This window comes from Notechis scutatus, chromosome 1 (assembly GCF_049901735.1).
Source record: "Notechis scutatus isolate UNSWTSFEM ecotype Mainland chromosome 1, rNotScu1.2, whole genome shotgun sequence".
NCBI lineage: Eukaryota > Metazoa > Chordata > Lepidosauria > Squamata > Elapidae > Notechis > Notechis scutatus.
Genome location: NC_142009.1, coordinates 22,477,874 through 22,490,408, shown reverse-complemented (window position 1 = coordinate 22,490,408; position 12,535 = coordinate 22,477,874). Strand labels below are relative to the sequence as shown.

The window sequence follows — 12,535 nt, the reverse complement described above, 5'->3', positions numbered from 1 at the left end:
ACTTTGATAAGTAAGTAAGTAAGTAAGTAAGTAAGTAAGTAAGTAAGTAAGTAAGTAAATACTGGAGAAAGATAAATGGCAAACCGCTTCCATACTCTCATCCAGAAATCTACATGGATGTGTCTCAGAAGTCTCCAGAAATCAAGATATTTTCTACCAAACCAAACCAAACCCAACACAACCCAAGCATTCAGTTAATCAAATTTAAATCAAGTCTAGGAAGAATTTTTCTGAAATGTCTAAATTTAAGGAAGGCATCTAATAATCCATAAAAACATAGGAGGCATTTTGGAGGAATCATAATTTTTACGAAAATGTCTTTAACAGAATGTGTAATAATACTGAAAAATGCCCCTTTGATACAATATCCAAGAAAGAAAGTTTGGTTTTTGTAGGACTTGTGGTATGCAAAAACCATGCACAATGTTGCAATTGATTTAACGTCAGTTGTCTGCACTGATCGATTTTTACTTCTGGATTATACCACATGTAACTGTAGCTTTGAACGCCATGCCCTTCAATGAACATCAGATGCTCAGAGCAAATACCACAACTGCTTAAAGAAGTCAAGCTTTTCCTTAGGTGTGAAATGCTGCGGAGGCACGTTTTTTGACATCTTGACCTATACAACTGCAAAATGATTCAGAGCCATTTTTGCATACAACATTAGATCTCCTGAGCAAGGAAACAAGGAAATGTTTTAATATTGCAGAAAATGCTAGACAGATTGTCTTTCTGGAAACCCTGAAGTGATGGCATCTATCTACAAGTGATTTTTCGGACTTATTTTCTACCCTTCCAAAAGAATCACATAATTCTTCATAGCAATTGTGGTCTGTTTTGCTGAGTAACAGAGTGAATCAGTTATAACAAGTAGTTTATGCCTTTCACTCTTTCAAATAAGGATCGAAGTTGGTAGCTGGGATCCCAAAATTGATTAAGTCATGAGAACCAGCCTAGAACTAAGGAGAAATTAAGAATTAATCAGTGGAACAGCTTGGTTCCAGAAATTGTGGTTGCTCCAGCACTGGAAGTTTTGAAGAAGAGATTGTTTGAAAATGTATAGAACAGGGGTGTCAAACTCAAAGGTGCTTAGATCTGGCCCACGGAGCTGGCCTGGAAACAGCAAAGGATCCATGGTGCCTCTGCTAGTGAAAATGGACCCCCCCCCCCGGGCTCTGTTTTCACTGGCAGAGGGCTGTAGGAGGCCATCCAGATCAAAAACGGGGAGTGGTGGGAGGGAAGAAAGGAGATTATAATGAGGGAGGGTCTCAGGGAAGTCCTGCCTTCGCACTTGGCCACCATGGCCATGCCTCTACCGGCCATACTCCCTTCCCCCACCAGCCCTCAGAGGTCAAACACAACACTGATGTGGCCCTCAATGAAATTGAGTTTGAGACCCCTGGTATAGAGCTTCATCTTAAGAAGTGCATTGAACTAGAAGACCTCCGAGGCCCCTTCCAACTCTCCTATTCTCTTATGATCTATTAAACAAACCATAATGGCTGAGTTCATATAGCAAGTTCAGTCAAAACCAAAGAAACCACACTATCAATCTGTCAACCCCTTAAAGCATTGTTGCCTTGTCTACTATGAGATGAAGTGGACACTACAGAATGGAAAAAGCTGCAATATTATAAACAGGGATAGGGTGTATTCCAAGGATGATTGGTGTGTGTGTGTGTGTGTGTGTGTGTGTGTGTGTGTGTGTGTGTGTTAACAGAATGTGCTGATCCTTAAACTTTAGTAAGATCCCTCAATCTTGGGAGCCTGGGAGTCTAGATGAGCCCTCTAAAAGTTTGACTTAGCATGTCTCAACCAGTGGTGGTATTCAACCGGTTCGGCCCAGTTCTGGCAAGCCGGTAGCAGCGATGAGCAGCAGAGACCAAACCAGTTCTCTCCGCCACTCTGCTGTTGGCCCCATCCGCCTGTCCTCCCATACTCACTTTTATCTGCTGAATTTGAAGCGCAGCTGCTTTGTGTGGCACAGAATAGTGCTGTGCAGCAGCTGCTGATGCGACCGGGATTGTGCAGGCTTGCAGGAGGTGAGTTAGAACGCCTCTGTGCCTGCGCAAAGTGCACATCTGGCATGCATGTGCATGCAAAGTGTGTGCATGTGCGCAAAGAGTGTCCACCAAGCCACGCCCACCAAACCGGTGGCAAAAATATTTGAATCCCACCACTGGTCTCAACACATATGTAGGTGGAGCTAATAAGACGGATGAGAAAAATGGTAGCAGATAAAAAAGATCTTCATTCTTTGGCTGACTGAACCATGAGGGGGTAAATGAAATGTGCTAAAGGAGAGGAGATCACGATTATGCTAAATGTTCATCATAGTTGCTGAAATGCACAGGGTCATTCTCTAAAGGTACCTTCCATGTTCCAGCCATACAACTCAAAAGATGTTGCATTTTCAACATACCTGGGGACTGCCTGGTTGAAAAATGCATGCATATATCTGTCCTAATGCTTGGTAGGATCCTAAATATGGACTTGTTTTCCACACGGGCCTCCTTATCTTAAGGCAACAGCTCTTAGAAGTCATCTACCATTTCCTTATCAGACCTTTTTTTTTTTTTTGGCCAACATCCCTTATCTGGCCAGTCCTAATTGTGTTAATGATGAAATTCTCAAAGGCTAATTATTCATGAAAATTCCAAGGGGAGGAGGAAGGAAGGAAGAAACATTTTGATAAAAATAAATTATTATTATTCCAAAATGTACGGTATATCCAGCATTTTCATTGTTAGTCTTTTTTAAAAAAAACCTCAAGTAGAATTTGTAACTTGGTTCTTGAACATAAATTCAGTTCTGCACTCTAGTATTTCAGGTGTAGCAGAAACACATAGAACAATGTATATATATCTAGTCTCCTTGAAAGAGTGACAACTCAAAATGTGATTTGTTGAATTGCATTCTGAAAACTATTCTTATTGCTTTCTCCCTCAAAATATAAAGCTCCCAGTATATTGACAAAAGAGAATATTTGTAGCTCAGGATTGGATTGTGGGGTCCTTGGTGCTTTCCGAGATTTGCTGTTTTCTTATGGATGTTTCATTACAAACCAAATTCACTGATGATGTTACATAGTTTGTTAATGAAACATCTGCAAGGAAACAACTAAACTCAGAGAACACCAAGGACCCTGCAGTTCAACCCTGAGTTACAAATACAGTATATTCTCTAGAAGAATTTAAATACTGAATGTTTAAGAAAAATACTTAAAAGATTAGAGGGAATATAAATTGGCATATGGATTGTTCCAAAATACAGAAACTGAATTAATGGATTTAAGTTACAGGAAATCAGATTATGGTTGTAGGTTAACAAAAACTTCATAATATTAAACATAGCTCAGTTGGGAACAAGGTAAATGGCAATGGATGCAGTGTTGGAAGATTTGCAAGACCACGTCGGGGGGAGGGGCGGGGAAGATCATCCTGGAGAAAATCTATGTGGTTACTAAGGATTGACACTGACTTGTTGGGTCAAATTCCATCTATCAGGGAGCAAATAACCTCCAGTGCTGGTGAACTCCTCAAGATGAAATAATGCAGTCTTCTCTTTAGAATTGTTCTAGTTTAGATTCCTGCATTCAGGAGGAGGTTGCTTGAAGACATTTCACCTGATGAAAGAGTTCATTGTTTGCTCAAATTCAAAAGTAAATACGTTTTTGACTTTACCTTCGACAGGAAGAGTTCTCTCACCACTTTTTTCTCTGTCCAAGGTGCTGAAATACAATTTTGTTTAGTTGCTACAAAGGGAGAGATGTGTTAATACAGGTAGTCCTCGACTTACAACAGTTCATGTAGTGACTGTTCAAAGTTTCAGCGGCACTGAAAAAAGTGACTTATGACTATTTCTCACAGTTACGACCTTTGCCGCATCCCCATGATCACATGATCAAAATTCAGATGCTTAAGGTTCATACTTAAGACCGTTACAGTGTCCCAAGGTCATGTGATCACTTTTCGCAACATTCTGAGAAGCAAAGTCAATGGGGGATGTTTCACTTAACAACAGGAGTGTCAAACACAAAGCCCACGGCTGGATCCAGCCTGCAATGTGGTCGCATCCAGCCCATGGGGCCGTCCTGTAAAATGTAAGGGGCCAGCCTGCTTCGCTTCAGCCTGGTCTACCCAATGCAAAGAGGAAACTGTCAGGATTCCAGCAGTTACTCCAATTAAAAAATGAGCCTCAAGCCACACTCCCAAAACTTGAAAGGATTTATTAGAAGTTAACATGCCAGCATTAGTCTGGGCATAGCCAACTCTGAGATATGTAATTCACTGTCACCCTTGATCCTGCTTCCCCCCCACCGCTCTGGGTGTATCATCCAATGAAACATATCCATAGCCAAGAGTCATAAATCATGCTCTCCAATTAGATTTTTGCACAGCAGAAGCTTCAGCCATCTAATCAGTCTCTGAAGAAAATATGAATGGAATGTACTTTTGATTCCACACTGCTGCCTGCTCTTTGAAACTGCCCCCCTTCTTTCTGTTGACAACTATAAAACGTGCATACAAAATGTTGGCTTCAGCCCGGTCTCTCCAATGCAAAGAGGAAACATGCCAGGAGTTTGGGGAGTGGCGTCAAACTGGCCACGCCCACCCAGTCAGCCATGCCCAGTGAATGGCATCAATATGGCCATGCCTACCCAGTTGGATACACCCACCCAGTTGGCCATGTCCACCCAGCCCCCCAAGGTCAAACACAGCTGTCATGTGGCCCTCAATGAAATTGAGTTTGACACCCCTGCTTTACAACCATATTACTAGCTTAACAACTGAACTGATTCACTTAACAATTGTGGCAAGAAGGGTGGTAAAAATGAGGCAAAATTCACTTACAAATGTCTCACTTAACAACAGAAATTTTGGGCTCAATTATGGTCATAAGCCAAGGATTACCTTTATATGGTAGCCCCAAAATCAGGAGTCCGGCAGCACTTTTTCAGAGTGAGCCATTTTAATACAAGGCATCGGCTTCATCATACGTAACCCCACTCTTACTGATTTTACTTCATTTTTATGGCAGGCACTAATCAAACACATTATGCAGTAAAACATAGCAGAAGACCTTTAAAAACATTTTCCCTGCTGGATTAGGATTGATTTAACTTCAAATCAAGCCTTATTTTCCCTCCCCAGTCTTTATTATGTAATTATGATTGGTGAATTTAAAACTTGCTTTTTGATTTATTCTAGTGCATAATGAAGCTCCCAAAAAAAGAATTCTGGTCTGGGAGAATCCCTTCTGTTTATTCTTACTTATTTTTTTTTTAAAACAACCTTTAACTGCATTTTACATTGACTGAATAAAATGAGGGGGATTGAAAAAAAACATAGTTGTCATGGTGGTTGGGATTTGTCAAATCTCTGTTGAAAAACTTCCCTTTCCATTTTCCGTTTCAAACATATGGAGAGATTCTGTTTTATAGGCATATGCAACGAAACAGATGGTGTTTAAGGATGCTGGGTAGCAAAGAAGAACAACATGGAAGGCCTTGAAAAGGCAAAACGGTGCAGTTGGATTGCTGAATCTAAAGGCTGAGCACAATATAATGATATTGGGGGCGTGCTTGTGGGAAGCCATGCCTCGATTCAGTCTGAATGTATGGGAAAAGCTCTGCTGAATTCATCCTAGGATCAATCTACCACCACCCAAATCTTCTGGGAGTGTAAATTTCAGTACAGAGATGGACACATGTAGGAGGTCCAGGGATTCATCTAGTCCTGCTACTGACATTGGTGATTGTTCTACAAGCACAGCATTGAAACAATGTTGTTATTGCTTCCCTAATGCCCTCTCACTGTTTTTCTCCAAATGAATTCTGGGGCATACTGACTCCTCTTCCTCTCCTGTCTCCCTCTCCCTCTCCTCCTTTCCTTCACCCTCTCCTCTCCTTCCCTTCCCCTCTCCCTCTCCTCTTTCCCTCTCCCTCTCCTCTTTCCCTCTCCCGCTCCTCCTTTCCTTCTCCCTCTCCTCCCCTTCCCCTCTCCCTCTCCTTCTATCCTCCCCCTCCCCTCCCTCCCTCCCTTCCTTCCTTAACTCTGAGCTGCTTAGATTAACAGTAAGAAACACAAAGATAAAGCAGTACTCAAACATCAACAAGTCAGAAATCCAAATAAAAGAACAGTGTTATCAGAAAAGCAGCCCATGAACACCATTAGTAGGGAAATCACTATGGACCAGCACCATCTTCACAGCATGACAAAAGGCAAGCGGGATGAAGCCCCACCAATCTCAGGGGCTTAGTAATGCCACCAAGAACTGTCTCTGGGTCCCATCCCTTTCACTTCACACAAGGTGATGACAATCATCATTCCCCTCCCTGAATTACTGTACAAGATTGATTAAATTCAGTCAGGAGAGAGGATTCTGAAAGACATGGTAACTGGGCCATAGATTATCCCAGGACTTTGAATTGGACCCAGAAATGTATTGGTAACCAGTGCAGCAATCAGAACACCAACCATGGTTATGTAGCAAAACCAATCATCCTTGTTAGCAGTTAGGAAATTGCATTTTGGACCAGCTGCTTCTTATGATTCATCTTCGGAGGTAGCCTTGTAGACCCCACACTGCAGTGGTACAAGCATACGATGATGAGGGCCCAAGTCTTCACAAAGTTCTCTTTTTCACGAACTTCTCTAGGTCAACTCTTTTTGAAAGCCATTTCAGCTCGTGGTCATCACACCATGCAGCATTTTCTCCACAGAGGTGTATATTTCATTCCAAAAGTTCCCTCTTCTGAATGGACTTTTGAAAAGAACTAAACCTCAAATGGGAAATCTGAAGAAAAGTTGACCAGGAAGTCAACCACATATTGCTTCCATTCTGAAGAGTGAAGTTCACACCATTTGTTCCTCCCCAGCATGTATTATCATTTCTCATTGTAACAACAGCTTTTCAACTGTCATCTGACACCTTTTTCATCTTTCACTCCCCAAGATGGGAAAAAACAAAAAAATTGTGAAGGGGGAAAATCAATAGTCTTACGAAGAAAGCCACTGATGTGGGTAAGAGCTTGGCATGGCTCTTGAGAGAATCAATGAAATCTCTTTGCTATCTGGAAATGATTAGTAAAATTATGGGGACCTTTAATCTCATTCCTAAAGAGAGCTTCTTTTCACCAGGGAATTAGAAAATACTAAACTTCTTGCACTTCTCATCTCAAGCCTGGCTAACATAAAGGCCTATTATTGTATATGCAACTGCGTGGCAAATATTATGCACTCTTAACTCATGTGGAGAGAGTTCAGATGAAGAGGATTCTTGAGCCTAACTACTCGCATTCCTCTGAGACTCATTATAGTACGGTTGGGAGGACTTCATCTCCCAGGACTTTGACTGGGGAATTCTGGGAGTTCATGTCCATGCCTTTTAATGTTGCCAAGGCTGAGCAAGACCAGTCTCAATGACTCACTAATAAAAGCTAATGTTTGGTTTGAACCCATCTCTATATTTTTTTAAATGTTTAAGAAGTTATTTGATTCTGGGAAATCATATTGTTTTAGTGTGTGTTTTAACTTAGGTATTGGACATATTGTAAGCCACCTACAGCCGTGTTTCTCAACCTTGGCAATTTTAAGATGTATGGACTTCAGTTCCAAGAATTCCCCAGCCAATGTGATCTTAAACCTGCCAAGATTAAAAAACCCTGATCTAGAGGCTGTCTGGAGTTAGATGGCCTTAACAAATCCAATGTATAAGTAAAACAAAACAGTCTCAAACAAAGGCAGCAGTCTGATTTTGGTGGCTGAACTTTATCAAGTTTACTTATGTCTTATTTGCCTTAATTGTGAAGGGCTGTTGATGAAGCCTATTTTTACTCTTCTTACATGGATACTGGGAGGAAGAATACTGTCTGATCCTAAAGAAATCTCTACTAGATAATTATGGATAATGCTGTCTGTCACATATGCCATATGTTGGGTGTGTGTGTGTGAAGAATAAGTTTTGATATAGCTTACTGGTAGCTAAAGTGCTCACTTGAGTCATAGTTCCACCCTTGAGTGAAATGGATTATATGGTTGTACTTCTTGAGTGTTGCCTGGAAACTTTCTTCTTCTTGCTGGTACTGTAGAGGGTTAGTAGAATGAAATTAGAGGGAATGTGACCCTGCTAATTCTAATAGCAGCTTTCAAAAGCCTTGCTAACACTTTCATTCTGGATTACTTCTATGTTTTTTTCCCCTTCCTCAATGATTCAGTTTTTACTTGGTTGAATAGTTCCAGAAGGTGGTAGACTGATGTGAAATCTCATGTTGAGTTGTTCAGAAGAATTTTGTGTTCCATTTTCAGAACATGAAAGAATTAGGAAGTGATGTGAATGGAATTAGGAAGTGATGCAGTTCAAGGCTTTTGATCGATATGTCATAAGTTTTTTAGTTTCCAGGTTGACTAAATTCCATAAAAAGTGATTTAGATGCTCAGAGGGAAATACCCTTTGAGGTCGCTGACATATAGGAAGGAGAAAGCTTCCCCTGAAAATTCTTGTTTTTCCTTCAATCAGGGAAGAGAGAAGGCAATAAGGAGGCAGACCTACAGTCAGAAAGACTAACAGAACAGAAAGCAAGTTGGAAGGGACCTTGGAGGTCTTCTAGTCCAACCCCCTGCTCAGGCAGGAAACCCTATAGCATTTCAGATAAATGGTTGTCCAATCTCTTCTTGAAATCCTCCAGTGTTGGATCATCCACAACTTCTGGAGGCAAGTCATTCCACTGATTAGTTGTCAATGGAAATTCAGCCTTAATTCTAGAATAGTTCTCTCCTTGATTAGTTTCTATCCATTGCTTCAGAGTTTGTCCTGCCCTCAGGTGCTTTGTAGAATAGCTCGACTCCCTCTTCTTTGTGGCAGCCCCTTAGATATTGGAACACTGCTATTATGTCATCCCTAGTCAGAGGTGGGTATTCAGCAGGTTCTGACCAGTTCTGGAGAACTGGTAGTGGAAATTTTGAGTAGTTCAGAGAACCAGCAGATACCATCCCTGACTGGAGATTTTACAGTATCCTTCCCCTGCCACACCCATCATGCCACGCCCACAGAACCGGTAGTAAAAAAAAATGAATCCCACCACTGCCCCTAGTCCTTCTTTTCATTAAATAGACACACCCAATTCCTGTAACCATTCATCATATGTTTTATCTTCCAGTTCCCTTATCATCTTGTTGCTCTTCTCTGCACTCTTTCTAGAGTCTCAACATCTTTTTTATATCATGGTGACCAAAACAGGATGCAACATTCCAAGTTTGGCCTTACCAAGGCCTTATAAAGTGATACTAATACTTCATGTGATCTTGATTTTATCCCTGTTAGTGCAGTCTAGGTTTGTGTTGGCTTTTTTGGCACCTGCAGTACGCTGCTGGCTCCTATTCAAGTGATTGTCCACTAGGACACCAAGATCCCTCTTGCAGTTACTACTGTTGAGCCAGGTATCACCGATTTTATATCTATGCATTTGGTTTTTCTTGCTTAAATGTAGAACCTTACTTTTCTCACTATTGAATTTCATTTTATTAGATAGGACCCAGTGTTCAAGTTTGTCAAGAACCTTCTGTATATTGAGCCTATTTTCTGTTGTCTTTTCCTGCCAGCTTGATGTTGTGTACAAATTTGATGAGTTCCCCTCTATCCCATCATCTAAATCTTTGATGAAGATATTGAAGAGTACTGGACCTAAGACTGAGCCTTGGGGTATCCTACTGCATACTTCCCTCCATGTAGATGCAGTTCCATTTACATGTTGAGTGCAGTTGATCAGTCACTTCCATCAGGTGATGATGCTGTCTAACACACATTTTTCTATCTTATCAAGTAGTAGGTTGTGGTTTACTTTATCAAATGCCTGAAGTCCAAATAAATGATATCCATGGCATTTCTCTGATCCACTAATTTTGTGACATTGTCAAAGATTTTTCTGGCATGATCTATTTTTCACAAATTCATGTTAGTTTCTAAGTTGTGACTTTGTTTATTTCTAGATGTTCACAGATTTATTGCTTGATTTTCTTTTCCAGACTCTTCCCAGGTATTGATGTCAGGCTGATAGCTTTGACTTTCTTGGATCTACCTTTTTTGAAGACATCAACCTTTTTCCAGTCATCTGGTAGTTCCTGGTGCTCCCAGATCTTTGAAAGATATTGTCCAGTAGTTCTGAAATCACATGTGCCAGATCCTTCAGAATCTTTGAGTATAATCCATCTGATCCTGGTGATTTGAACTCATCTAGAATGGATAGATAGTCTCTTACCAATCTCCTGTCTATTTTTACTTTTATTCCCAATCTGACTTTTATGGGACTGTTTTGGATAGGTTGGACTTCTTTTCTTTTTGTGTAAAGACAGATGCAAAAAAAATGAGCTAAGCAGTTATACTTTCTCCCTGTTGCTCATCACCTTCTTGCCATTTTCTCCTATTAATGAACCAATCATTTCCTTGACTTTTTTCTTGTTTTTTACATGTTTGAAAGCAGCTTTTTTGGGGTGGGTGGGGTGGGTGGGTTATTTTTATCGCAAGTTGGTTTTGAACCTTAGCTTTCCTGACTTCATCTTTCCAAACTCAGGCTATTTGTTGATATTCTGCCTTAGTTATGTGCCCATCTTTCCACTTTTTATAGTTCTTTTTGTCTTTCATTTTATCAGAAGGTTCTTTGTGTAGCCATACTGGTCTCTTTTGAGGTTTCTTATTTTTCTTCTTTGTTGGGCTTTTATAATCTCACTTTTCAAAGTTTCCAAACCTTGGGTTGTTTTCCCCTTGAGAATTCTCATCCATGGAATCCTTCCCAAGGTCTCTCTAAATTTATTGAAATCAGCTCTCTTAAAGTCCAAGACTCTGGTTTGACTTTGTTCTATTGTTTGTGCTTGCATAAATTTGAATTCCAATATTGCATGGTCACTCCCCACCCTCTACCCCAAAGGTTCCTGTCATTTCAATGTCTTTTATCATTTCATTTCTGTTGGTGAATATTAAGTCCAGTATGGTTGACCCACTAGTTCCCTTCTCTACATTTTGGGAGAGAAAGTTGCCTGCTAGATTTGTCAGGAACCTGTTGGATCTTCCACTGGGTATAGAGTTTGTTTCCTATTTGATATCAGGGTAGTTAGATCTCCCATTACTATTGTGGTGTGCTTCCTACATACCTTAGTTAACTGATTAGCAAAACGTTCACCTATTTCCTCTGTTTGGTTGGGTAACCTGTAGTATATACCTATGGCAATGCCATTCTTCCCCCCGCCTTTTATATTGACCCAAATTCATTCAAGACAGTTTCCAGCATTGATTTCTTTCATTTCTGTAAATGCAGAGTTATTTCTTATATTTAGTGCAGCTCCACCTCCTCTTTTATTAGGTCTGTTTCTTTTAAACAATTTAAATCCCTCTAGCAGTATATTCCATTCATGGGTTTCATCCCACCAAGTTTCTGTAATGGCAACAATATCATATCTGCCCTCATATACTCGGATTTGTAGTTCATGTTGTTTATTGCTCATACTTTGTGCATTGGTGTATAGGCATTTAAGTCACCTCAGGAATTAAACAATCATTGCAAGGGAAACAAAACATGCATACAAATAGTCTTACATATCGCTTAATGTTACAAATTCATGGTCAGCATTTAGTGCAAGTAGGTAGTTAATGTTGAATTCTAATGATTAACAAAGCTGCAAAAATTGGGGATCAGAAGTAGGCCTATGCTACACAGAAGGGGTGGTTTCACCATGCTTTGATTTATATTTATATTTACATTCACATTTACATTTATTTGCCATCATCTCACTATCAAGTATTTAAGGGGTTGCTATAAAGAAGAGAGAGTCAAGCTATTATCCAAAGCACCTGAAGGCAGGACAAGAAGCAATAGATGGAAACTAATCAAGGAGAAAAGTAACCTGTTCTGACCCAAACCCTTTCCCAATAAAACAAATAATAACCAAAGGGAGCAGAAACCTTTTAAGGAGTTTTATGAATCCCCAGTTAAAAGGCTGCTGCACACTAATTGACCTTGATAAGCACAAACCTCGCCAAAACTGTGCGAGACTGCCAAGAATCACAAATAAGAAATATTTCACAATACAAGAGTCTTCAAATACCAACTTAAGATACTGTAATGCCCACAAGGCTGAGTTTCAAAATGTCTTTGCTTCCTGCAAAGAACGTTCGCTTCACAGCTGGCTTTTATCTTCTTGAAGGAGGGGCCATTACCTTGCAGCCTTACTCCCGAGTCGCCCATGCTGTTGCAGCTGCTCTTTCCTGTGAGCAATCCTGCATGCATGCGCACTTGGCACAGGCTCCTTGGGAACCTCCTCATCACTGCTGCCAGCCCCCACAATCTCTGAAGGCAGCAGTCCACTTCCTAATGGTCCTGGCCCCACATCTGAATCCTTGCTCTCCTCAGCCATCCGCACTTGCAGCCGGCTAACTACAACACAACCTGGAATTAAGAAAAAATTTCCTGACAGTGAGAACAATCAATCAGTGGAATAACTTGATTCCAGAAGTTGTGGGTGCTCCATCACTGTAGGTT

At 40.6% G+C, this 12,535-nt stretch overlaps 1 pseudogene; it reads left to right on the top strand.

The window, feature by feature from the left end:
• The first annotated feature begins 6,192 nt into the window (after nucleotides 1–6,192).
• On the top strand, nucleotides 6,193–9,758 carry LOC148132694 (uncharacterized; annotated as a pseudogene).
• The last annotated feature ends 2,777 nt before the right edge of the window (nucleotides 9,759–12,535 follow it).